Source organism: Lissotriton helveticus, chromosome 6 (assembly GCF_964261635.1).
Source record: "Lissotriton helveticus chromosome 6, aLisHel1.1, whole genome shotgun sequence".
NCBI classification, from domain to species: Eukaryota; Metazoa; Chordata; class Amphibia; order Caudata; family Salamandridae; genus Lissotriton; species Lissotriton helveticus.
Genome location: NC_136067.1, coordinates 722,277,935 through 722,305,405, shown reverse-complemented (window position 1 = coordinate 722,305,405; position 27,471 = coordinate 722,277,935).

Genomic DNA, 27,471 nt, shown 5'->3' with positions numbered 1-27,471 from the left:
GAAGTTCTTGAGGTCTCTTGGGTCTGCCTTAGGTTTTTTGAGTAGGACGTTGATCTCGGCGTGTTTCCAGATCTCTGGGAAGGTCGCGGTCTCGAGGGAGAGATTGATGACGTTGCGCAGGTGGGGTGCGATGGTGCTGCTTGCTCTGTTGAAGACGTGGTGCGGGAATGGGTCCGACAGAAAGCCGGAGTGGATTGAGCGCATGGTCTTGAAGGTGTCATCGATGCTCACGCTGGCCCAGGCTAGCAGGGTGTCATGGTTGATGGTGTACGGAGGGTCTGTTGTGTTGCTGTCTGTTGGGCTGCCTGGGTGTTGAAGCTGTCGTGGATGTCGGCTATCTTGCGGTGGAAGAAGATGGCGAGGGAGTCGCACAGGGCTTGCGACAGCGGGATGTCGTTGGTTTTGGAGCTGGGGTTGGAGAGTTCCTTCACGATGTTGAAGAGCTCTTTTCTATTGTGTACGTTGTTGTTGAGGCGGTCTTTGTAGGAGGTCCTCTTGGCCGCCCTGATGAGGTGGTGGTGGTTACGGATGGCGTCCTTGTGTGTCACTGTGCCATTTCTTCTCTAGTTTTTGTCAGGCTTGCTTGGAGGCTAGTGGTTCTGGGGTGACCAGCTGGCACTCTTGCTGGTGTCTCTGTGGGGGGGGGGTTTCTTCAGCAGGGCAAGGGTCTTGGCGCAGTCCTCGATCCAGCGTCTGAGGCTGTGGGCAGCATCGTCGGTGTAGAAGGGTTCGGTGGGTGGGCTGAGAGCGAGGTTTGCGTGTAGTTGGTCTTTGTTGATTTAGCTCCAGCAGCGGCGGGTGATCTGTTGGGTGCGGTGGTGTGTGGTGGGTTTCTGAAAGGCAAAGTTTATGCATTTCATATGCAGTTGATTTCCTCCTTGTATTTGACCATTTCCACTCGTTCTATCTGGATTCAGCCTACACTCCCTCTTCCAATGCCCAATTTTAATACAAAAATAAGAAGCGACTGTTTTCTTCTGAATCACAAAACGTACACCAGAATTCAGATCATTGTGAAACACCAACTACTCCTTGAACACCTCAGAATCTCATCTATCGGTTGTGTCTGAAGAAAAATCACACACTGTTGTAGGTTCATACTGATCTCTGGCCTTAACCCAAGAACAAATTGTGACACAAAAAACCAACATCACTCTTGTGAGGATGTTCCTGTCTACTTTGTTGTTGAAACACTTGAAGCAATCACTCATAGTATATATGCATTGATTATTTTGGTTCCTGTGAGGTTCTTTTTATCTTTATCCAATAAATATCTTTTGGAGGAACTTTGCCTTTCAAAAATTTAATCACCTCATATGTATTCATTACCACAATAGATGGTGAATTAGTATGAGCATCTTTCGTTGGTTCTGCGCACATCCATTATACAGCAAGTTTACACTCGCCACACAAATAACTTGGCACTACAATATCAAAGAAATTATTCAGATCGGTTCACAGCACCTTTGAAATCTTTACAAATCTGTCAATGTATGCATACCACTGTAAAGGTTTCTCTTTTAGTTTTGGGAAATTATTGGTAAATGCTGCGAGATGTTCTATGCCCAAGGTACATGAACAAACCCTCCACCAGGTATTTTTCTCGATATAAAAGTTGAGGCTTCTCCTTCATCTAGAGAACCTGTCACTGGCTTATTATTTACTCTAACTGCTTTATTGTTTCTTTTTCTTTTCATGCTTCTTTGCACATTGGCTCTCTAATTTCTCAAAATCACTCTATTTACGAATGCATTTCACTAATTCAGTAATGTGTAATTGAATTCCTAAAAAATACATTATCTCAATAGCTTCACCATCCAATTGTACCCTTAAATCTTTCTGCAATGGGACACTTTTTGAAAGATCGACTTCATGTTGTCATGCTAATTCAGTTAGTGTATCATGAGTCATCTCTGCAGGTCTAGTGATTTCTTTGCTAAAATATATCAGCTCTACTTCTTGGTACTGATTCACATGCTCAAGATCAAAACATCCTAAGATTGTTTCTTGTAGCTTTATGTTTAACCACAAGGCATTTAGTGGTCTCTGTCTATTGAGCAATAGGAACAACAAATAAACAGCAGAGGGTCCCTGAAATCTCAATGAGGAGGAAGAGAACAGGGAAATAACCACAGGTAAATTACAAAACCTTCCCCCTAGTTTTAAACAACTATAGGTGATTCTTCCAACATACATATAAAGTTGTCCCACAGATTTAAAAATGTAATGTTTTTTTATGATTATGAAAAAATATAACGTAGAGAAATACAATAAATTTGTCGACTGATTCCTTCCTTTTTTTCTTTTTTTCACAAGCATTGATAAACAGTTATATTCATTGTACAAATAACAGTAAATCAAATACATTAACAAAGTACAATACAGTGAAACAATATCACTTATTAAAAAAGGGGAACACATAAAGACAAAACACTAACCCACGTTTCAGAACACTAACCCCCAGATGCATGAAGCACCCACTCTGCGAATCCTAAATAGCGAAAAATACCGAATTGCTATTCAGAATTCGCAGAATGGGATGCATCACCAAAATTGGTAAATATCTGCGAATCGCAACCGGCCGCAATCGCCATATGCGAATTTGTTAAAATCCATATAAAATCGCAGAATCGGCTGTTTCCCAACCCCATATTGCGATTTCGCAACTACCGAAATGGCAAATTGCGATCTCGCAGATTGCGAGATCGCAAAAACGGGAAGTCGCATTTTGAGCACAATGATGGCATCACTACCAGGAAGTAGCCTGCACCATGCTTCATTTGGATCACAGAGCTGGATAGAGGAGGAGGCAGAGCATTGGGCTCCAAGACACACACCCTGCAGTCCCAATACAGGATACATATTGATATCACAATGTACCAGGAAGCAGCAGGACCAAGTGAAACAGGCAGGAAGCGCAAAATCAAGTTCTCTGAAAAAGAACTGGAGTACTTGATAGAGGGAGTCAGCAGGGACCATGACCAGCTGTTTGGGAAGCTGTCCCGGAAGGTGCCCGAGGCTACCAAGAGGCGCATCTGGCTGCGAATCAAGGCCAAGGTCAAATCGGTAGGAGTCACGCACCGGTCCATCGATGACCTAAAAAAGAGGTGGTATGACCTCAGAGGCAGTGCGAAGGAGTGCATTGCGGAGAGACTGGGGGAGAGACTGGGCACGGGAGGAGGAGACTCCACAGTCCCCGAGAACACACCAATGGAGGACCTAGTGGAGGACACCATCAACCCCGCAGCCTGCGTGGGGGTCACTCAACTGGACATCTCCCGCGCCACACACCAATCACAAGGTAAGAGCCATGCAACTGCGACCCCGTCCCCTAACAATGCCCATGCCCCCAGAGCAAGCCATATTTGTAACCCCAGTAATCCAGTTCCTGCCCCTCCCAAACGCCCAAATGCATTGTGGGACCTGTAGTGTGACAATTTGCCCTGATAGCCACACACAGTCAGAATAGTCAAGTGAAACATACCCCTAAAGCCAGTCAGGGAATGCAAGCCTGCATGCATGTTGCTACATCCCAGGTGCCTGAATCATATCATTAACCATGCACTCATTCACATCACAGGTGCTGCAGATGCTGAGACGTCTGACAGTGAGACACTCCACATTGTGGAGACACCTGATGAGACGGAGGGAGAGAGCCAGTCAGCACCAGCACCTGGACCAGCACCTTCCCAAAGCCACAGGGCCACCCCTGCAGCCATAGGTGGAGCACAACCTCGCCAGTAGGCATGCATGGCAGTGGAGCAGATCCCACCCCCACCCAAGAGGCTGACACGACGCCCAGCAACTGTGCGGTCCCAAACAAGCAGCAGGTTGAGGCAGCAGTGCTCTGTGGCCACCCCAGCAGACATGGAGCAACAGGTACATAACTTAGGCCTTGGTATTGAGGCTTGGATGCTTGCTGTTCACCGCAAACAGGCACAGCACATGGCAGCAATGCAGCTGCAGCTCTACAAAACTGCACGCAACATTAGTCAACTCACTGAGAGTGTGCAGGAGCTGACCACACCCGTCAAGGAGAGCAACCAACTGATGGTTGCGCAGCAAGATATCACATGCGATGCCACAGGCAGCTGCTGAAACGGCTATATGCCTACACATGCTCAAACCACCTGATTGGGAACGCCACTTCCCAGCTGTCGCGCAGGTCACTGGCCATGCAGTTACAGATGGTCCAATGCTGTGCAGATGTTGCAAGGGCCCTGGAGCAGGTCACCACCGCTGTGGAGAACCAACAGGCAGCCAGCCATGGCCATGCAAGGGGGGGTGATGCCAGTGAGGGGACATCTAGCCTCAGCAGCCTGTCTGTGCCGGTGCAACCAGAAAGGCGCCGCAGTTCCCGGACCAACGCTGCATCACTGCAGAACACTCCAAACATGGAGGGTGAGAGGCAACAGGGTGCATCCGGCAGGAGGCGCCAGTGACTGTACATTTCCGGCAGTGCCATGGTGAGGTAACCACGCACGCCTGCTCAGGATACAAGAGCCTGTATGTCTCAATACAGTAGCACAAATGTTTGCTGATTTAAAGAACATCTAGAGCTTATTAAATAAACAACATATTTATTTTAAATACAAATCTTCCTCATGTCAATCATTCATGTGGCATGCATGAGTGCAGTGTTGTGTGAGGGGTATGGGTGCACTACAAATAGTTCAGTGTGATGTTGGTGCGGCGCCTGTGTCCTTCAGCAGAATTCTCCCTGTGTGCATGATGCACGTGTGCACGTGGCAGGTTGTCCCCCTCCGACTCACTACCAGACACCTCCACAGGTATCCTCCGCTTGGTGGAAATATTGTGGAGTATGGCGCACCAGCCACGATGCGGCAGCAGACCTCAGGCCGGTATTTGAGGGCCCTGCCAGTCTTGTGGAGGATGTGGAATCTACTCTTTAACATGCCAAATGTCCGCTCTATCACATTTCTGGTGTGTATATGTGCAGCATTGTACTGCCGTTCCTGTGGTGTTGCAGGGTTGAGGTATGGGGTAAGTAGGTATTCACGGAGGCCATAGGCGCTGTCACCTGAAGGGAGGAGCAGAGGGTCAGTGCCTGTTATGCGCAGCAACATGGTCTTAACATACTGTATGTGGGCATGTGTACTTACCTAGGAGATATCCCTCACCAAAATCACCCCTGGCCAAGCGAGTGTGTAGGCTGCTGTGCCGGAAGATGAACGAATCATGCGTGCTCCCCGGGTATTGTGCCACAATGTCTGTGATGATGGTCTTCGCATTGCAGACCATCTGGATATTGAGGAAGTGGTATGACATGTAGTCGGTCTCTGCGGGTGGACAGATGTGAATGTGGGTGCAGTCGATGCAGCCAATTACATGGGGGAAATGGGCGGTGTGATAGAAGTCCAGTTTGGTTTGCATTAAGTCCTGTTGGTTTGTTGGGAAGGTGTAGTGGTGTATCCGGCTCAGCATGGCGTCCAGGAAAGTCTGTAGGCAGCGTGACAGTGTACTCTGTGATATACCCCCTGCATATGCGACTATCCCCTGGAAGCTGCCGGAGGCCAGGAGGTGCAGGCAGCACAGGACCTGGACATGGGTGGGCACGGCATTGGTCCTCCGTGTTGGGTGCTGCATCAGGGGGTCAAGGTCTCTGATGAGCTTCTATATCATTGCCCCATTGAGCCTGTCTTTGGAGTAGATCCCCTCTTCAGTCTGGCCCAGGAGTGTAATCCGCAGCCGGAAGATGCGCTCCTGGATCCTGCGTCAGTTCTGGGCTGATGCCTGGAGCCTCAGCCGCCTTGCTACGATGTAGAGACCTGGCATTGTGACTTTCCTCATGCTCCTACTGAGTCTCCTTAAGTGTGTTTGATTTACCCAGCACCTGTTTCTTGTTTGGCAATTTTTTTTTTCACCAATTGGACTTCATGGTTACCACCTGGTTTTGCTTCTCCCTAAATTGCGACTCGTATTTAGCGATTTATGGTATTTTCGCTACTTGCGATTTATGATGAATGGGAATAGCGATTTATTGGCGATTTCGCAATTTGATTGCAAATTCGCTATTGATTTTGCTAAATGTGTGGGTACTCGCTGTTAAGGAATCGCAATGAGGGTTTCCTAATGGTTTTGCGATTCTTTGTTTTGCAATTTTGCTATTTACTGCTTTTTTACTTGATGCATTGAGGGAGCAGAAATTGCAATCGCAATCGCTGTTTCGCAGCGATTACGATCGCTATATCGCTTGATGCATCTATGCCTTAGGCACATACAAAGTTCCTTCTTCAGGGCGTAAGTTTTGAAATACTTTAAATATTGTAGGGCCATCTGTGTAAGGTAAGGCAACCACTGGATATGTGCCACTGCCAAACTCCAGAAGAGACTCCAGCGGATCCAGAACGCCTCGGCGAGACTCATCCTCGACGTCCCCCGACGCAGCCACATCTCCGGACACCTGAGAGATCTGCACTGGCTCCCGGTCAACAAGAGAATCACCTTCCGGCTCCTCACCCACGCGCACAAAGCCCTACACGACCAAGGCCCGAGCTACCTCAACAACCGGATCAACTTCTACACTCCCAAGCGCCTCCTCAGATCAACCAACCACGCCCTCGCCGCCGTCCCCCGAATCCGAAGAGCGACAACAGGAGGAAGATCCTTCTCCTACCTGGCCGCCAAGACCTGGAACTCACTTCCGACCAATCTGCGCCTGACCCAAGACCACCTCTCCTTCAGGAAGAAGCTCAAGACCTGGCTGTTCGAGCAGTAGCGGCACCCCCCCCCTCCCAGCGCCTTGAGACCCTACGGGTGAGTAGTGCGCTCTACAAATGACCTGATTGATTGATTGATTGATTGGTGTAGAGGCTCCCAAGGAAATAAACTTACATCTGCAGGAACAACAAGTCAAGGATTACAATTTATTGGACTAATAAAAAACCCAAGTCAGAGCTTGACATAATCTTACGTAAATTCCAGCAGTGAGAGGTAACATGAAGCTATCTAAAAAGTTTGAAAAAAGTACCTCAGCACCAATGATACCACACCTCGTGAGGAACACAGAGTGTGTAATAAGTAAACAGGTCAGGATATATACAACAAGGTACATAACACCTAATACCCAGCAGTGAAAGATAGCTCTAGGGTGAAACAAAAGAATAAATAGTTTCTTTGATTCCTGGGGACCTACTATAAGAGGTAGGGGCTTGAAGGGAAAGATGAGTCTTCACGTAATTAGCGTAGCCAAATGTCCACGACAAGCAGTATGGTAACCATCTAAGCAGGGCACACATGAACACAAAGGGATTAAACACATAGTCCGGGGCGTGAGGAAAGCAGAACATAAATCTACATGATGAGAAGAGTAAGGGTTATCATGAATTACTGGCAGTCAAGAGGTCTAAAAATGGCTCTGATAATAAGTTGGCGGTAAAATCCTCTAGTCCAAATGGCAAAAGAACTTCAAGCATTCAGTCATCCACATGGGAATACTGGAGAGAAGGAAAATGGTAACCATAAGTGCATTCCAAGGCAAATTATCACAGTAATAGGACACGAGTCTAATGGGAGTGCGAGGAGGGCTCAAAATAGAGCAGTCTTCGTCAAATATGATAAATATGCAGCATAAGCGACGCGCAAAAGGAAACTCGGACACTAGGTGCTAGGATCAAATATTCAGAATCTGGAAAGTGAAACGGGGCAAAGTTAGCGGATTATCCGTAAAATAGGAGAAAAAAATTAAACAAAAATTTCACAAAAGAATTTCAGCGGGGAATCGAAAGGAGCAAGAACTGTTAAAGACAATAGCATTCTAAGTCAACGCTTTTACCTGGGTTACGACGTGAGTGGTCACAAATAAGCGAGGAGCCCTACACCTCCCTGGTCGCTCTCGAGTTGGTTCAAACTGTGCAGATGATATACAGCCGGCGAGAGTAGAAAGTGGGTGGAGCTACCAGACGTACTCGACATAAAAAGAATCAGAACGCGTCATGAACGTCAGGAGAGAATCCTTCCACCCGTCATTTATTTCTAAATTAAGGAATGCAACCGTAATGGTATTATCTCTGCATTCCCAGGTGTACTTTAGGCACATGAAATTCATATAGTGCTGAATCTGCCAATGAAGATTTGGAATTTACATAAGAAAGTGAAAATGTTTAGAAACCTTAGGTGTGCAAACTGATTTATAATGTACTGTATTACCTCATGTTTCAGCCATGGTAACTACAGAGATACCTAACTAGCAGGGGCCTAGAATGTAGTAAGATTAAAGAAAGTGTTGAAGCTGAGAAAGGACCACTCTTAGGAAACATTGGTCAATTATAGCTTTGGAACCAGATTTCAATAATATCTTTGAAGGTCAACCTTTATTCGCATTCAAACGTGGTCGTAACCTGAAAGAGATCATCACCAGACCCATGTCTACATCCACAGTACAATATAAAGGCAACCTCCCATGCTACAATTGTAAAAACTGTAAGAACATAATCAAAGGATCCATCATCAAACATCCCATGAAAGGAACTAACATCCACCTCAAACGTAACGCCACTTGTGACACTGACCATGTCATTTATATTCTCAAATGTCCTTGTGGCCTGGTGTATACCAGAAAGATGGAAAGGAAAATAAAGACTAGAATCAATGAACATAAGATCAACATCAGGACTGGAAACATCAAATCTGTCATTGCGACACATTATGCTGAACAGCGACACAACATCAGCCAATTACAGTACGCTGTAATTGAAGTCGAGGAGAGACGTGAAGGCCGGAACAATAACAACTTTTTGTTACAATGTGAAAATCACTGAATCAAATTCTTGCATTCCATGAAACCTCATGGACTCAATGATCGTATTGAGTTCCTGTGTTATCTGTAAATGTAATTTTTCTCTCATCTTTTTTTCTCATCTGTTTTCTCTGCTTTTCAGAAGCTATTTTATTTTTCCTATCATTGCTAATTATTCTTATCATTGCTTCATTATTCATTTCACACTACGAGGTTTCAAGTTTTTCGACCCATCGGGTCCTTTTATTTAACCCTGGGCGGGCAACTTCGCTACGCCCACGAAGTGGGCGTAGTGTTGCCTACTTCGCCCTTTGCGAAGTAGGCGAAGCAGGCAACACTATGCCCACTTCGTGGGCGTAGCGAAGTTGCCCGCCGCCCGCCTCCCTCCCGCCCTCCCTAAATGCTTTAAAAGAATTTATAAATGAATTATAAAACCACTTACCTTGTCCGCCGCGTCCCCGGGGCTCCCGCTCATCATCGCGCCGCCGGCGCCGCCGTCGTAGATACTAATGCGCATGCGCGGCCGCCCGCACATGCGCATTTCTCACGAGAAATGCGCATGCACGGGCGGCCGCGCATGCGCATTAGTATTCAGGACACGCGCGCCGGCAGCGCGATGACGAGCGGGAGCCCCGGGGACGCGGCGGACTAGGTAAGTGGTTTTATAATTCATTTATAACTTCTTTTAAAGCATTTAGGGAGGACGGGAGGGAGGCGGGTGGCGCGTAGTGGGGCTACGCGAAGTGCGCGGGTGGGCGTAGTTTTTTGCCCACTTCGCGTAGCTTCGCGAAGCCCCACTACGCCCACTACGCCCAGGGTTACTTTTATTCTCTCTGTCCTATACACTTTCATTCAAATCTCTGTTCCTTTTTTTTTATCGTAATCTGTCCTCGACATCTTTTTATCTTCCTTATCCCACTCAACCTTTTTTTACCACTACAAGATGGCGCTTCTTTAGTTTCATTAACAGTCCTCTTTCTATGCTTATCATCTCGTGTACGGGATCCCGATATACAGCGTTTGGTGTCTCGAGAACCCGTACTCTGAACCGCACACACATGAATTGTGCTCTATACTTCACACAAGTAAGCCCTTCGGATCACGCCATTTATTCTTTTTCCTCACGGCCATTGGTTACCTTTAGCCTTTTCTTGGTATGCACGTTACTTTTTCCAATATCTTCTGTTTACGCTATTCATCTTGGTGTCTATTTTTCGAACCGCGCACATCCTTCACATCTATTATATTTCTGTACTATACACTTCTCATTTTTCGTTTACCACAACAGGGAGTTACACGAGTTCATTATGGTACGCACATTCATTTTTTGTCACAGCTATTGCATGTTGTTCAAACTTGTATATTTTTTACCCAGTGTGAGCTTGCTTTCAGATTTCAGCTTGCGTTTTTTCACTTTGTTTTAGATCATACCCCTGATGAAGGGCATCCTGCCCGAAACACATTGGGTTTGTGAAGCATATTATGTGTAACTGACATACTGTCAAACACTGCGAAAGTTTGAACCTTGTGCTGGAACATGAATTAATAAATAACTTTTGAAATACTTACATATGCTTATTGAGTGGAGAGACTATTGATACTAGCAAGAATTAACATGTAATGCTTTAACACGCTATTTGAGCGTTTTTCAGTTCTGCCCAGGGGGCCGACACTTCACCAAGTGCCGCTGCCTTTCTTTCACTACAATGTCACCACAATATTTCACCATTGACTCAAAGATGACATACTGAAGGGTGTGCGATGGCTAGAGGTTTTAAGAGGTGGTATGTAAGGAGTCTCCAGAGATAGGGTGACCAAAAAGAAGAAGAAAGGAGCCAGATCATAAAATTGATGATCTTTTTATATGTCATTGTAAGACAATGTTCTCTTTAGCATAATCACACACACGTTTTTTGAACTTGTGCTACTTTTCTTATTTACTCTGCGCATTGGGGTACTGGTTACCAGGCCCCAGTGCATGTGCTCTGACCCTCCAAACATGGTGAAATTGGCTATACTCATAATTGGTATGTTTAGCTTACCTACGAGTCCCTGGTATATAGTACAAATGTGTACCCAGGGCCTGTAAATTAAATGTCACTAGTGGACTGCAGCACATATTGTGCCATCACTTTAGAGACAATGCCAAGCATGTCTCCAGGACTGCCCCTGATGACTAGGTGTGCAGTTTTAAAACAGCCAGTTTGAACTGCCAGGTCTACACTTTCATTTTTAATACATATCAGTCACCCCTAAGGTAGGTACTAAATGCCTATGGGGTAGGGCACATGTAATTTTAAAAGTTAGACATATATGGCCTAGAACTAAAAAACCTCCAAAGTTGTTATTTACTGTGATAAGTCTGCCGTTCCCACAGGAAAGCAATGGGTTAAATGTTATACCTTATAATGCTTAACTTAAGTTATGGGGTAGCTAGAGAAATCATTCAAGGACTCATTTTAATAATAATTTAAAATCCAATCTAATGGTCAAGTCTGTTTTGATGTTACTATTTTGAAAATGTAACTTTTAGATAGTTGTCACTTTCCTGCATTCAGTGCCACCCGGGAGCTGAATGGCTCCTTAATTAGATGTGAAGTGGTTCCCAGAGCTTAAACAAATGGGGAGGGGTTGACCTTCCAATGAAAGGAATATCATCCGAGCAGTGCCCCAGAACTTTATCAACTTCAAAGGATGCCTGTCCTGTCACTGGTAGTTATAGCTCACAACTGGTCATGTCTACTTTATTACCTTCTATGTAGCCAGGCACTCACAGTGGGATTGCAGCTGCCCCAAAACCTGTGTTGAATGCTCATTTCACCTGACTATTCCTCTTGGGTGGGCACTGGTGCTCTGGGCCAGGAAGAAAAGGTTCTGCCATCTTGGATTTAGGTAGAGAGGGGTGCTGTGGGATAGTTCACACTAACCTGCAAAGGAAATGCTGCTTAACTGGTGGGCAGGGTCAACCCTGGGAACTTTTACCCTATAGGTTAGGGAGTGGCCAGGAGATTACTCCACCCACAGGTTGGCTCTGGGCATAAATGTGAAACCCCCACTTCCCACATTAATCACTGCTGGTCCTGTGAAAGACAGAATAAGAACTGCTTTTGCTGTTGCGACCTGCCAGGAGAGCCCTATGGGCTAGACCTGCCCCCACCTGTCCCCAGGATCATGAAGTGGACTCCCAGGGTCAAGTCAGTGGTGTACAAATAGCCCTCACAACCCTTGCTGCCCGAATAGGGTGGGGGTCCCAAAGCTCAAGGGGCCCCCCTCTGAGTACTGTTAATGGGCAGGCTTGAGAGTTCCTGGCTGGGTCTGGAGGCAAGCACTTTGCAAGGGTGCCCCCTCAAATTTTGTTACACCACTGGGTCAGTTAGTTGAAGTATGTCAGTCAACTGAACCTTGGAGTCCATTTCTTGCAGGATATGATAAAGAGTGTGATTCTGTGGAGCCAGAGAAGAAGAGAATATGTATGCTTAAGGAATTTATCCTAAGTAAAAGGCTCCCCATCCAGTCACATGTAAATATTAAGCAAGTGGAGAAATATGCTGGGTGGTGGAGGAAAAAGATAGAAAGGATACAATTATTTGGGTATCTCAAAAACAAAGGTTATGTGAATATTCAAATGAGGAAATTATAATAAATAGAGTAGTAGCATGAAGGAAGGAGAAAACTGGTCAAAGAACTGACACTTAGATGACACCAACACATAGGAGAGCGGGAGGAGCAGCAGGAGTCAGAAAGAGAATGTGTGGCTATGTAGGGGATGATAGGTTGAGTGTTCTGCTACTGATGCCAAGTTAGGTGAATGAGTAGAGGTCTGTAAGATGATAAAAGAGGGCAGACAGTAGTCCAAGGAGCTAAAGTTAGATTCATGACAAAGGGCTATCTGTGTAGTATGGAAGGCACAGAAACTGGGCTGGATTGCATTTTATATTGTGATCTGAGCTATAGTGTATAAGCTGGCAGAACACAAGGTGTTCAAGAGATTTGGAGTAGAACGGTAGTTTAGAGATGGGATAGTCATTAGAGTTGGATGATAGGTCAACTGTGGACATTTTTAAGAGAGACAGGACAACAGCAGGATAAAAGCCAATGAGAAGATAATAATTAAACAGGTCAGGCAGCAGAGAGCACTGTAGAAGAGAATATAGGGAGCATATTATCAAGGGGGGCGATAGGAAATTATCGCTGCTTTAGCGGCCGTTTTCGGCCGCTAAGCGGCGATAATTCTATCGCCCTATTAGCAAGCTGTTGCTAACATCAGTTAGCGACGGTTGTATGTCATTACAACGCATGCTTTTACAACGCATGCCATTACAACAAAACGTTTACAACGCAGGATCCATTACAACGCATGCCATTACAACGTAGTTGCTATTACAACGCATGCCATTACAACGTAAGTATGGGTAACTAATTTTTTGTGTAAGTGTTGGATAGTGTAGAGGTTAAAATTACTATTCTAACTCCAGGGGGGCGTAATAGTAGGGCAAGTTTTGGATGGTGTAGGGGTCAAAATTAAATTAAATACTTACCCATACTTACGTTGTAATGGCATGCGTTGTAATAGCAGCTGCGTTTGTAATGGAATGCGTTGTAATGGCATGCGTTGTAATGGATCCTGCGTTGTAAAAGTTTCATTGTAATGGTAGTGCGTTGTGTTAGTTGCGTTGTAAAGGATGTTTCCCATTAGCGACAGCTTGTAGGCGATAGCGAGCGGTTTGGGGCCCGCCTTGCATGTCAGCGATATTTATCGCTAATGACATGCAAAGTGGGCGTACCCAACCTGTTAGCGACTGAAAGCAGATAGAAATATTCGCTCTAAGCGCGAATATCTCCAAAAACTAACGCCTGCTCAGACCAGTTCTTAGCCATTATATCCAATGGGAGGTGGATATAATGGCTAAGGCCCTGTTAGCTATAATCCGTGAATATCGCTGTATTCTCAGTGATATTCACGGATTTTGCCACTATCGCCGGGAATTTTATCGCTTTCTCAGCGATAAAATCCGGTGATGCGCGGCGATAAAAAAATTGCCGCTAACCCTACTTTGCGATAAATATCGATATTTGTTGATAATATGCCCCTACGGGTCTTAACCTTTTTGGTTTGAAAGGGCAAAAAAGTACACATAAAGGATTAGACCTAGGTTTATGGGTATTCAGTTCCCTATGGTTTGGAAGACTAAATGAAGAGAATTGAGCTGAATGAGAATGGATAGCAAGAGGAGTGTAGGTGAGGGTCAGTGAGCAATATGTTGGACAAGATCCAGATGGGAGCGATTTTGAAACACAAGTAAATGTCAAAATATCTGCCCAAGAGGGACTATGTGATTGCTGTGCAGTTAAAGAGTACAGTAAATAGTGGATCAGGATGTGTTAGAGGTGTTAAGGTCTTCAAAGTCAATTAATTTTACAGAGTCAAATGCCAACATTGGGCAGTATTACCGGAGTGCCCCTGGGGTGAAACGGGCATTTGCACCGGCTTTGCATGTCCCAAGGCACTTTGGTATTACAGAAGAGGCAGCAGACGCTTGTGTGTTCCCTTCGGTAATTCCGATAATGTTGGCACACATAACACACTAGCGCTATCATCAGAGGGCATCCCTTTGCTTCTGCAACCAGGCCGTATTACAGATGCTGGCCCAGAGGCAAAGAAGCTGTCAGGAGGTGCACCAACAGTGCACCACCTAAAAGGTGTGCACTGTCAGTGTGCCCCCTGATAGCAGTTAAAGGATCTCTAATTCCCTTTAAAAGTGCAGGCAGGTTGCCGCCTGCACTGTGAAACACAGAGCGGCTTCGAAGAAGCTTCTTTGTTTTTAACTTGAATGCGCTGCTCCAAGGGTAACACAAGTTTGTGACTGACCCCAGGACAGCACAAAACTATAATGCAGTGCATTTTCTAGGTTAGCACTCTGCGCTACTTTTGAAAGGTGCACCCAGCGCTAACCAGGTATATGTGTTGCATACCATAATACGGCCCCGGTGTTGATGAGGAGTAGCTTTTATTCTGCAAGGTTTTCTGGGATTTGGTCTTCCTCTCCTTCTTGAGGGAAACATGTATATGAGTGTTATGGTTTCTATGGGAAGGGTAATGCATATTTGAAGAATGTGTCTTGTAGTGAATGTGAGTTTCAAACATTACTAAGCAGTGTCAAGGAGCGACCCTAAATTGCTATGGACCTGTTTGCGATATGGATGGTATGGTATTGGTTGCATATTTCCTTTTGGTATACGGAAACATTGGTTGCACATATTGATGGACGGGAGATGTTATGAATGTAGATTAGATGGTGAAGGGAATTATAGAATTAGATATCCTATCAGAGGTTAAAATGAGCTTGAGTGGTTTCCTGCTGCTTGGATAATGGAGTAGCAGGTGCTGGCAATCTGTCAGAAGGTCATTGTTCTTAGAGGCATACCTATGCTGCTACTCAGAGGCACCTATTTCTAAGGGGTGATCAATTGCTGATTCATCATTCTCAGGAGTGCCAAGGAACAGATTGCTAAGTGCATCACAATTGTCAAAAGTGATCACTCCTGGGGGCACGGTTTGCATAGGGCCAAAATACTCAGTGGTTCTAGTTCGCAGGGTGGATCATTCAAAGAGGTCACAATGCTCTGAGAGCTTGCCGTGCTCAGATGGTTACAGTTCCCAGGGCTCCAGGGGAATGTGGGATCTGACAAATGTATATGTCACAAGAGGATCAGGGTATTGATGGTATGATGAAATTTCCAAAGGCCCCACACAACACCAAGCAGAGGTGTGTTTTCTCAGTCTGCACTTGTCTCAAGGATCAACAGATCTGTTGGACTGTTTTTAACAATTTGTTATATGGGGGAACTGTTGAGAGGTTTTAATTGTGAGTTAATTTGATCTTTTTTCATTGCACTGTGCTTTTTGACAATGGGTAAGTTGGGTGACCATCTTGGAAGGGCCGTTTTGGGGTATCAATTTTCAGTGATCTAGATGGTTTTAGACCATCTCGTCCTGGGACACATGCCCTATTTAAAAGAGAGCATAGCACGGATGTGCCACTGGATAATTGAAGCAAGCTCGTATGTGCCGATCCCTGCACCAATGGACCAGGCAGCCAGGAATCCTAATCTACCTCTGTCAGGCAAGATCATTTACTTGAAGGAACAACTTTGGTCTATTCGCTAGCAAGCTGCACATATTTGCAGGTCTAGTTTGAACCCTTATTTGACAGTTCAGGGATCTAGCCATTGCAACTTTTCTTTCAATGTATCAGAGAAGTCTGGCACTGTATCGTGTGTGGTTTGTTGGACAAGGAGGATGTACCTTTTCGCTTTCGCAGCCTAAATTGTCGCTCTCTAGATCAGCACTACTTAGAGATCTACATTCTAATGCGAGACCATATGCTGGATGTGGTTTTCCTTATGGAAACCTGGCTCCATGCATTCTCTAGGCCTAACACTATTTTAGCCCTCCCACCAGGATACTGTATAATTAGACAGGACTGTGTTGGGAAAAGGAGTTGTGGGATTGCTTTTGATTTATTAGTCATATTCTTCGTATCAGCTTGGTAATGTATTTATCAATGATTGTGAAGACACTTTTTATCTTTCAGTATTACTAACAACCTTATACTTGGAGGAGGCACCTGAAGCCTCTAACCGCTGCCCGGAAGACTTTGCCGGAGGCGACTTTGGAATACAGATTAGCGCAAGATGGCGGCTCCCTCAGGTCTGAGCATAAGCAGCTAATGGTGCAGATCACTGTGGACCTGAGGAGGAGTGCTGGAAAAGACCGCAACCACCCTGAAAAATCTCACTGCTTGCCCAGTGAGTAGGTGGGGGCAGTGGCGGGACAGAAGCTCCAGCCAAGGTGTGCTTGCCAGGCGAAGACTCCCTGCCTCCCTGGAGACACGGTGGCAGGAATACCAGCCGAGGGGCTGCTTTCAGGGAGGGGAGAACTGAAGTGAACGGTGGGGAGAGAGGAATCACTGAGACCCCCCTGCTGGGGAGCACCCACGTGAGCTGCGCCTCTGAGCAGGTCTGAACTAGACCCCTAATCCCAATGAAGAATCCCTGACCCCAAGATGGCACCGGCTGCATAATATTGTGACTGCAAGCCAAGGAAGCAGGAGAGATCAACACTTGGGAAGGACACCAACTTGGAGGTACTGGAGCGGGGAAGGCAATCCACTTATACCCTCTTATACTCTCTTATACCTCTGGGTGCTTTGAGACCCCGGTTCCTGGTGGAGGCAAGTAGGCTTTAATGGTGACCTACCCCTTTCTGGGTAGCGGCATCACTATTTGACCCTGAGGCACCCATTGTCCCCCTACCACTGGGATCCTGCTCAAATGCCTAACACTCACTACTGCTGCTGGGAATGCAGTAAGATCTGAGGACTTTGGAACTGTCCCTTCCACCTCTCCTCTCACCACTCTTGACCTGCGGGCGAGCAGGAGGATGAGGTGTACGGCGCTTCCCAGCAACACCATGACCGGTGCTCTTGATGGAAATATGACGATGCCCCTTGGGCAGAAACCATAACTGTCTGTACCTACAGCAGTGCCCGAGCAACTTTGGCCAATGCTCAGTGGAGCTGTCCTATGCAGCTATAGATGAGTTTGGTTCTGGTTTCCCCCTCGGCCATCACCTACCCAGCCAGACATCGGACATTGTTTTTCCTTGCCTCCCCGTTGTCTTTTCTACCTGCATTCCTTACCCCTGTTTACCATTCCCCCACTACCTTTCACTCCCCATAAGACATGTATATGCACTAATAACTCACATTATTGTATAATCTCATGTTTTTCTCCTATGTATATACATGGCTATGTAATCATGTAACCTTTAACTCGCTGATTCTCATGTAAAGTGCTCTGATACCTCTGGGTCTAGTGAGCGCTACAATAAACTTTGCAAATAAATTAACGCCTTTTTGGCCCAAAGGGTAACCAGAGCTCATGGCTGGATGAGGCATTATCTCTCTACATTCTTCACACCTTCGCTGCGGCGGCTATTCCGCCGCAGCGCTAAGGGGGGCGGGGCGGCCGCGCGGCGCGCCCATGCTGGTAATGGAACCGCTCCGTCACCAGCCTCGGTTGAGCTGTGCTGATGACGGAGTGGTTCCGTCATGGCCCGCCCGCTCAATGGAACGCCCAGCGCAGGCGAGCGGGCCATGACGGAACCGCTCCGTCATCAGCACAGCGCCACCGCAGCTGATGAAGGAGCGGTTCCGTCATCAGCATCGAAGGAGTTAAATCTGCCAATTTCATGTTCTTGGGGGACTTTAACATTTACTTTGACAATGCTATCTGCAATATTGCCAACACAACTGTTGGAGCTTTGAAAGCTTTGGATCTTCAGCTTCTTGTTAAGGATTCCACCCATTCAGAAGGCCATTTATTTGATGTGGTATTTTTCAACTTTCCTGATATGTCTCTTCAAGCTCTATTCTTTGTGATCTGGTCTGACCACTTTGTCTTCCCTCTCTTAATTACTGGCTTGGAGCCAAACAAAGGTGATCAAGATACTCCTGACCTTTTCAGATGCTGGGCTAACTGTAATACCATCGAATTTCGCTCTCAGCTTCGAAATTCTTTACCTAAGCTGAAGAGACCTCCGGATTCACCAAATTCTGGTGTAGATTGGATTCTCTCCAGCCTGGATTCTGTGCTTCCACTTCATCCCAGGAAGACAGTAAGTTTACTATTGCAGAACTAGATTTAGAGAAATGATGTAAACGATTGGAACACATCTGGCACAAAGGAAGGTAAAGGCAGGCTAAAGGAGGCTTCTTGCATCTATCATAGAGCATGCAGTTCTGCATGAGCAATATTTTGCTCGGATAAAATTTCCACTGCAGTAATGCTGCTAAGGAAATTATTTGAATTGTGAAATGACTATTAGATCTGGCCAATGTTGCACCTCGTCCTTCTCTTTCGTAAGAAGACTACAACTTCTTGACAGGGTATTTCTGTAAAAAGGTTGAGACTATATATTCTTCTTTCCAGCAGTTAGAGACAGCGGTGTCACTAGGGTTGATGTCACCCGGTGCGCGTAACTCATGGTGTCACCCCCTCTGCTGGCCCACTTCAGGGCTCGGGATAGGCATATTGAACTGCTCCTATTCGTTTTTTAACTGTTTTTTTTTCTTCTCGTCCTAATACTATGAATTGTGTATAACTGTTAACTGCAGGTTTGACAATGAGTGTTTCTTTTGTTTTAACGGTGATACATATGATTGCACTACTTGGAATATTGCAGCGATTTAAAGTAATTACACAATAAAAAGTTACGTTTCATTCATTCATTCACTCCAGCACTCACGCCTATCTTTCAGGTGCCCACTTGAAAGGGCATGGCTATGCCTCACCATGGTTCAGTGTGCACCAAGCCATGGAAAATGGGTGATCCACCCACAGACCCTCGATCTGGGAAGAGCAGCCTGGCCTAGTCCAAATTATCCAACCAGGTGACAATATAAAGTGGGTGTCCAACAGCTCCGGGGGGAAGTGCCCAGAAACGGCCCCAGGAAGTTCTGCTACTGACGAGATTCCGACTCGGCGGCCCGAGCCCCCCAGTCATTAATCCCAGCAGCATTCTCCAGACACCACCTTTTGGGGACTCCACGTCACGTGGAAGAGGCGTGGCCGTTGCTACTGGGGTCGTGCTGCAGGGAACACTAAATGAGACTTCTTCAGCCTCAGTAGTGACTGAAAACATTATTATTATTATTATTATTCTGAGTTTTGTATAGCGCCTGGTTACCAAATAGGCATCCCAGCGCTCGCCAGATAATAACGCTACCAAAGAATAATGCAGGGTTAAACAGAAAACAGGAACGTCTTTAAAAGTTTGCGGAACCGGAGAAGACTAGCTTCCGAGCGAAGTTGTAGGGGCAGTGAATTCCACAAAGTGGCCACATTTATCGAAAACCTTCTGCCACCGGTTCTAGCCCTCTTCACCCTCCCGACCTGAAGAAGATGTTGATGGTCGGAGCGAAGAGAGCGAGAGGCCTTGTAAGGCTGAACCATCTCCCCCAGAATAGGTGGGCCTACCCCATGCAAAACTTTATGGGCTATACAGAGTGATTTAAATTTCACCCTGTCCCTAATAGGGAGCCAATGCAGAGCCCTCAGCGCCGGGCGAGCAGACTGGCGCCTGGGGAGACCCGTCAAGAGCCTGGCGGCCGCATTCTGCACTTGCTGCAGTTTGTTCAGGGTAGATTCGGGTGCACCCAGGAATAACGCGTTGCTGAAATCCAGCCGCGAGATGATCAATCCCTGGATGAGGAGCCTCCTAGTGGACGCTGGGAGCAAAGGTAAGATCTTCCGGGCTGAGCGGAGCAGGCCAAAACACACGCCAGCAGTCTTTTTAGCATGAGTTTTAAACGAGAGGCCCTGCTCCAGCCACACCCCCAAGCTCTTGATCTCCTGCTTGGGGGTGGGTACCGGGCCCAGACAGTCAGGCCAGCTGCTGGGGGACAAAGATGGGGAAGAGTTCCCCAGCAGCATGAGTTCCGTCTTGGAGCCATTTAACTTTAGCGCTGAGCTGCACATCCACGTGTAGATCTTCTGCAGACACGAGTGCAGCCGGTCGGGATGATGCGCCGACTGGGAGAGGCCAACCACCAGCTGGGTATCATCAGCATAGCTGATGATTTTAATACCCAGCGGCAGTACCACACTCTCCAGGGGGGCCATATAGATGTTGAATAAGGTAGGGCTCAATGAAGAGCCCTGTGGCACCCCACACTGGAGAGGGATTGTAGATGATTTTTCATGGCCTTCCCACACCTCAAATGTCCGACCTTCCAAGAAGGAAGCAAACCATTTGAGAGCCACACCAGTGACCCCCACCCCCGACAGCCGTTGGAGAAGCACCTGATGGTCTACGGTATCAAAAGCAGCACTGAGGTCCAGGAGGATCACTGCCACTGATCCCCCCGAATCCAGAATGCTCCTTGCATTCTCCACGACCGCCAGCAGGGCGGTGTCAGTCCCCTGACCGGGACGAAAACCCGTTTGGGAATCGCCCAGGAGGGAGTTAGCTTCCAGGAAGTCCGACAGGCGACTGTTTACCAACTTCTCAGCCACCTTACTAATACCCGGCAGCAAGGAGATCGGCCTAAAGTTGGCGAGGTCGGCGGGGTCCAGGTTAGGCTTTTTCAGAAGAGCCTTAACCACCGCCCCTTTCCAACTGGGGGGGACTATCCCTTGAGTGAGGGACAAGTTAACAAGGTCCGTCACTGGGCCACCGATGGTAGAAGCCACCTGTTTAAGATATTTAATAGGTGCTGGGTCTTTCGGGGAGCCACTCTTCATGGTCCTCAAAACCGAAAGAACTTCCTCCATCGTGACCGGACCAAGAGAGGCCAACTCCACTGATCGCATCCTAAGTTGGGAACTGAAGTTGTCCTCCAAGGAAGAAACCTCCCACTGACGGGGAAGGGAAGCCAGTATGTTGTCGATTTTAGTTTTAAAAAAGGAGGCCAATTCTATGCATTTTTTGCGTGGGTCCTCATGGATGACCTGAGGTTCGGGGATGTTCAGTAGTTCCTTTATGACCCTGAACGACTCTTTAGAAGAGTTGGCCGCAGAGCCTATTCTCTCTTCAAAGAATCCCGCTTTTGCCACCCGAATAGCAGCTTTATAGCTGCTCAGAGCCGCACGATATTGTTTCCGGCTCGATTCACTCCAGTCTCTCCTCCAAGACCGCTCTAGCCTCTTGCATCCCTTCCTCAGGGTCCTCAATTCAGACGAATACCAAGGCGCCGAACCCACTCTCTTCCCCCTCGTAAGTTGTTTCTTTTTTGGAAGGAGGGTATCCAGCGAGTCCGAGAGCCAGGTGTAAAGATTGGCATCAGCAATGATCGGGTTAGCTCCCTGAGGGGGTAGTGTAGCCTCCAGGTGTGCCGCCCAGGTATCAACTGCGAGCCTCGACCAGGCTCTTTCCAAGATGTGAACCCTTGGGGCCACCGCCACTGGACTATCAAATTGCCACATTGCGGACACCAAAAAATGGTCTGTCCAAGGCAGGGCCAAAGCCGGAGATGAATTGAGATAGTCCAGATTTGAAAGTATGGGATCAAGCAAGTGGCCCTTCTCATGGGTCACACCCGAGTTGGCCAAATTGATTCCAAAAGATTTGAGATCCTCGAGTAGATCTACACCCACGGCGTTAGTGGGGTCATCAAGATGGATATTGAAATCTCCGAGAAGGACAAAGTTGGCAGTTGAGGAAGCAAGAAATGCGGTAGTTTCTAGGAGAGAGTTAGGGAAATTTCCCAAGGGTCCGGGAGGGCGATAGATCAACAAGCCTACCAAGGACACTGTAGGTGAAAGACGAAGGAAAAACTGACAGCTCTCACAATCAGTCACCCCTCCGATCTGAATCTTACAAGCCAACGTGTCTCTGAAAAGGATAGCAATGCCTCCTCCCCTCCCTATAGGTCTATCAAGATGGGATATAAGAAAACCTGGAGGGAGTGCTCTGACCATATCAGGGCGGGAATTAGTTGAAAGCCAAGTCTCGGTAAGAAACAACACATCGAGCTCGTGATCCAAGATGAGTGAATTAATTTCAATGGCGTGACTCGGCAAGGACCGGCAATTCAATAAGGCCATGGAAAGGGCGGTTTTCCCCGCCACTGAATTCTGGCCGGACAGACAGGCTCTACACGGTAAAAAAGGAAAGGTTCCCTCCTGTGAAAAACAACAGATGGTAGGGTGGGGCGGACGATAGGAGATAAGAACATCCCTCCCATATCGTAACCTATTGGTAAGCGGCGCCAGAGGAGCGGGCAAGATGACAGGCCCTAGGCCCGTCTGGGCCCGGACGGGCACAGACGGGCTGAACTCTGGCGTAACTCCGGCGTCAATTCGGCGTCCCCGCTGCGCGTGACCGCTGCGCGTTGGCATGGCTACCTATATACTGAACCAGCAAGGTAGAGAAAGGACTGATGCACACTGCTCCCACTCACCAAAGATGGCACCTCGAAACAGGGCGAAGGACCCGCAAAGAGCGGTGAGTTGTACCAATTAGGGTGCAAGTAGAGATGACAGAGATGAGGGTATGCGGGCCAGGCAATTTTAAAATCAAGGAATAAGTGCCCAAATTTAAAATAAACAAAAATACAAAAACGGGAGAGTTAAAACGAGCAGACTGCTACTGCACACGCACTACTAGTAAATAGCGCCACACGCTGGTCAAGGAACGCGCTGACCGAGGTTGCCTACCTATATACTCAACCAGCAAGGTAGAGAAAGGACTGATGCACACTGCTCCCACTCACCAAAGATGGCCGCCTCGAAACAGGGCGAAGGACCCGCAAAGAGCGGTGAGTTGTACCAATTAGGGTGCAAGTAGAGATGACAGAGATGAGGGTATGCGGGCCAGGCAATTTTAAAATCAAGGAATAAGTGCCCAAATTTAAAATTAACAAAAATACAAAAACGGGAGAGTTAAAACGAGCAGACTGCTACTGCACACGCACTACTAGTAAATAGCGCCACACGCTGGTCCAGGATTCACTGTCCTTTACCCCATAAGGAAGGATGATGGGCCGTGGGTGTAATATATGTGCACTAACCCTGAACTTCCAGCCAACAAACACTAACTACTCACCCCTAAAGGTAGCACCACCCAAAGAGACTCCACTCTAAAGTAAGGAAACCCCTGACCTGCTACCCCCATCTGGGGACATCAGTGTTGCTGACAGGGGGACTTTGGCCAGCGGCGTATCTGCCATTGGTGCAGCAAATGCAGTCCCACCATTGCCAATAGCCCTGGGGGGTCCATCGAGCCCTGATAATGTCTGAAACTTACTAACCTGACAGCAGTCAAGAGGGCCTTTTTTCCGCTTGCTCCAGGGCTAAGGCTACGCTAGTGGCCAATGGCTGTTTACCTACTGTCTGGAATGCCTCTACTGAGAGGATTGTCCTCAGCATCATGGTAGGTGAGGGGCTGCATGTTACGTCCCCGCCATGTACGAAACGTCACTCACCACACTATATATAGAATATCAAGGAATATAGACCCTCAGGCACTGCAGTGCATCAAGGCGTGGAAGAAGCCAGAAGCTGACAAAGAATTGTAGACCAGGATGTGTGCCAAAATCCTGTGCCTCTTTGAGGCTAGCGCAACGAGGAGAAATGCTTTAGTTTCTCTTCGTTTTTCCCACTTGGCATGTGTGCTGCATTGTACAGCACTCATACAAAGGTGGAAACACCTTAAAGAATGGGATTTTTAGCGAAGAGACCTTAGTTTGGCTCTCTGATCCCGTAGGTCACTACTCTTCGCACCACAGAGGGCACTGAGGTTTGAAGGCTGCACACAACCAGCAGTGACACAGTGGGCAGCAAGGCGTGCCAGCCGAGGAACTAGCTACTCGACAGTGAAACAGTAATTGATTCCTCCCTGCAGTACAATGTGCAGAAAGGCATGAAAGCAGTTCAGACACTTAAAAGTGACTCTGTAAGGGATTCCTTAGTGCACCACAGTGTGCATTAAAGTGTAGAAGAGGCAAAGCCCCAGAAGTGGCATGATCACGCACTGCCACATACACTGCGCTACGATACCATGAGGTGGAAGCAGCCAACCAGAGGCTCAGCCATCTAGTACAGCACATACCTCGGCATGGATGTAGCCAACCACCCAGCAGTGATGAAGTGGGACTCCTCCATCCCCCACAGCAACCACAACACCCGTTTGTGACACAGTAAAGGCCTTCTCTGGCCACCACAGTGTGGGAGCAACCAAACATCCGGCTGTGCCCATGTATGTTGCTCCTGCATCACCCACAATGTGAAGACATGGAGGCAATATTCACCCAGCAGGAATGCAGTTAGGAACTGTTTCAATACCCTCCAAGGAGTGGAAACAGCACAACTCCCAGCAAGGAGAGCGTAACAGACTCCTCCATGATCCACAGTATGTACCAAAAAACACATGCCGCCGACGCCGTACGGCCCAGCAGTGGCACTGCAAGGAACTTCTCAGTGCACCATTGTGTGCACAAAGGCCAGGAAGCAGAGAAAAGACCCATCGGTTCCTCTGAACCCTGCACCATAGCACACACCATGTCTGTTGTACGGGTTTCTGGCTTTGAGGAAGGTGCTATGCCGTTTCCCGAGTCATGCCAACTGCATCCTCTGGACAAACATCCGTCCCTTCTCTGGCGTGCTACTGTATATCAGCACCTCGCATGCCAGCGCATTGAGCCCTGATCAATGAAATGCCCTTTGGCTGTTTACAGACTCTTCGATAGAGAAGACTGAGGGAGGCGAAAGCAGTTACCGTCCGCCTCAGAAGTGTCGGTGAGATTGGCTTATAAAGAGATAAAGCAGAGCAGTCTGCAGAGGCGAGGCTGCAGAGCTGTGTTACACAGCGTAAACAGATTGGTGTCACCCCATGTCAAGGTGACACCCGGTGCGGTCCGCACCCCCCGAACCCCCTCTAGTGACGCCGCTGGTTAGAGACATGTTCAGATATTACAGTGCCAACCACTGATTCCCAAATTAGGCTGACTCCGTTTCAGAAATTGGAGACCCCTTAATTTTCAGCTTTAGTAAAAGCTACTAGATTACCCTTTGCCACCACACCAGCTTAATTCATTGAGTGATTTTCTGATTCCCATTTTAATTTGCTTTTAAATACTTCCTTATTGTGATACACAGTTCCTAAAGCCTCAAAACATGCTTTAGTTCTGCCACTACTAACAAAAAGTAATTTAGTGGTATCTGATTGAGTCAACTACTATCCCATTTCTCTGCTACCTCTTCTTGCGAAGATCATGGAGAAGCACATTAACACTCAGCTGTCGGTTCATTTGGAAGCTTTTAACATTCTGCACCCCTGCCAATTTGTATTTGTACCTGAACACAGTACAGAGTTTGCTCTGCAAGGAGACACAGAGCATCTGAGGCACAGAGCGCCCTGATTTAAGTGCCGCGTTTGATACTGTCTCCCATTGGGCGCTTGTCAGGCAATTATCATATTGTGGTATTGAAGACACAGCTCTTACCTGGTTTCAATCTTCCTGAAAGAAGGTTACTTTTAGGTCAATCCTATATATCGTCATTGAGCCCTCCATTGTTTAATATTTATATGCGTCCTTTGGCGGACATAGTGGCAAACCATGGAGTGTTCATTTTATCCTACGCTGATGACACACAAATTGATATACCTTTTTCTTCATCAGATTTCAGGTCTACCTCTAATTTGATATACTGTCTTAAGAATATGGCCGATTGGATGAGGCTTAATTACTTGAAGCTTAATGGTAGCAAGACAGAAATGTTGGTTCTGGGTAATCAATCCCTGCTATGGGGCCCTCACTGTGAGCTTGAGGAATTAGGAAACTGCCCTACCCATAAGCAGGTAGTTGAAGGCCTGGGCTTTTGTCTGGATAGTAAATTAACCATGAAACAGCAAATTTAAAGGTTGCTGTTAGCTGCTTTGGCCTGTTAAGATGCCCGAGAAAGATAATATTGCTCTTATCCTTCGAATCTCAAAAAACAAGCATGCAGGCCTTAGTAACTACTAGGATGGTTTATGGCAACACACTCTATTTGCGATTTACATATGTCTGTATAATGCATTTACAAACCGTTCACAACTTGTTGGCACGCTTGCTCTGCCATATGCCTTGTTGGGGTTCAGTTGCACAATATCTTGATTGCTTGCATTGGCTTCCAAAAACGAAACTCATTACATTTCAAAGCTTTATGCTATGTTTAGAAAGCTTTGCACAAAGCCGGATCGTCATGCATTCACTCTCTGATTTGCCCTTATATTCCTAAGTGGATGCTTAGAGCTAGTGAAATGAATCTCACTTTCTTTCATACAGTCAGACGGACTAGACATAGTGAAAGGTCCTTTAGATTTTTAGCACCCACGCTATGGAACTCTCTACCCCTCCATCTTTGCCTCTGCAAATCTTATGAAACATTCAGGAAGATGCTTAAGACCTACATTTTTTAAGCCTTGTGTTTTGGTTCTTCTCTTTCCCGTCAGTGGAGGAAAACTCTATTTGGATAGCCATGTGCTCCATAAATTGATTGATTGATTGATTTAGTGATTGGTGTGTGACACCATTTAGTATTCTCTTATGCCCCTTTCAGAAATCCATACAGAGTAAACAAGCAAACAGTTACTACCAACAATGAATCGGTTTGGTACCTTCGGAATTCACTCTAATCTCAGGGTTGATGTAATCCCAGAATTACGATTGGTAGTATGTATAACAAGACCAAGGGTTATTTAAATTCTTATATTTTATTCGTAATTATCCTCTATGGTGTAGATAAGGACTGCAAACAAGAAGCAGCTGACACATGTTTTTCCCCGAGGCCAGCTGTCTAAGGCTTTTTCAAGGCAAGTAAGTCATAGTAAGATACTCCGAATAGTCGTCCAAAGTTACAGGCTGAACTTCGACAAGAGTCCTAGGGTAAATCCTGCATCCTGAAGGCAGAATGAAAGCGGCAATCCTGCCTCATGTGCGTAGTTTGCTCTCTAGGTCGGCAGTATAAAAGTTGAATAGATTAGGAGCCAATACACATCCTTGCTTTAGCCCATTTATTGTTGGAAATTTCTTTGTTAGGCGCCGACCGTCCCCTTTTTTAATTTGGACCGAGGTATGCGAATATAAGGTGATGATTGCTCCCAATAGGTTAGGAGGGGCATTCAAATCGTTCATTTTAGCCCATAGTTTTGCTCTTGGCACTTTATC